Consider the following 1,437-nt stretch of genomic DNA (forward strand, 5'->3'; position numbering starts at 1 on the left):
GGAGGAGGAAAGGAGGAGAGAAAAAAAGGAAGGTAGGAAGGTAAGTAGGTAGGTAGGAATACTGGCATTTAAAGGAAGAGGAGGAGGAGGAGGAGGAGGAGGAGGAAGAGAAGGAGGAGGAGGAGGAGGAGGAGTTAATAGAGAGGGGAAAAAATGTCATGAATGAGAAAGGAAAAAAAAAGGAAGGAGGGAAAGAAGTAAGAAAAACGAGGAGAGAGAGAGAGAGAGAGAGAGAGAGAGAGAGAGAGAGAGAGAGAGAGAGAGAGAGAGAGAGCTCAATCATCCCGTCTCTTCGTCAACATTTTTTTTTCCTCCTCCTCCTCCTCCTCCTCCTCTTCTTCCTCCACTTCCATCCCCTCTCTTCCCCTTCCCCTTCCCCTTTCCTATCCCAACCTCACCATCACCACCACCACCATCACCACCACTACCACACCATCACCCCCTCTCCTCCCCCCCACCCCCACCATCACCAGGGGCCTCTTCCTCCTCCTCTACTTCCATCCCCTTCCTTCCCCTTTCCTATCCCAACACCAGTATCACCACCACCACCACCACCACTACGACACCCTCCCCCCCCATCACCATCACCAGGGGGGACACAAGGGGGGCCTGGGGATTGTTTAGGGCCGCCCAGCCAGAAGCGGTGACTGGCATTTGGAAAGAAATTTTCTCGACGGCGAAAGAATGAAAGCGGCGAGCAAGTGATGAAGAAAATTGCAGGCACGGGGCCGCTGAAAGACGCCATTGTCGCGGCCTTCCCCTCGCCCTTTCAGAGTAGGCAAGCCAGAAATTGCCTTTTCTTCGGCCGATCCAGCCACCCGCCAGCCAGCCAGACAGCCACGCAGCCGCCTAGTCACCCAGTCAGGTAGTTAGGTAGTTAGGGAGTTTGTTCTATTGGTGTTGTACGAGTCAGTCAGTCAGCCAGTCATCTATTCACTCAGCCAGTCATCTATTCACTCAGACAGACAGACAGCCACGCAGCCACCTAGTCACCCAGTCAGGTAGTTAGGTAGTTAGGGAGTTTGTTCTATTGGTGTTGTACGAGTCAGTCAGCCAGTCATCCACTCAGACAGACACGCAGCCATCTAGTCACCCAGTCAACCAGTTAGATTGTTAGGCAGTTAGTTTTATTGGTGTTGTACGAGTCAGTCAGCCAATCAGTCATCCACTCAGACAGACACGCAGCCATCTAGTCACCCAGTCAGCCAGTTAGGTAGTTAGACAGTTAGTTCTGTTGATGTTGTAAATGTCAATCAGTCAATCAGTCAACCATCCAGTTAGATCGTTAGACAGTTACTTCTATTGGTGTTGTAGGTGTCAGTTAGTCAGTCAGTCATCCACTCAGCCATCCAGCCACCCAGTTAACCAGTCAGCCATTCAGTCAACCATCCATCACATATATCTATCTATCTGTCTATCTAAATCTATCTATCTATC

Source organism: Eriocheir sinensis, chromosome 54 (genome assembly GCF_024679095.1).
Source record: "Eriocheir sinensis breed Jianghai 21 chromosome 54, ASM2467909v1, whole genome shotgun sequence".
Taxonomy (NCBI): Eukaryota; Metazoa; Arthropoda; class Malacostraca; order Decapoda; family Varunidae; genus Eriocheir; species Eriocheir sinensis.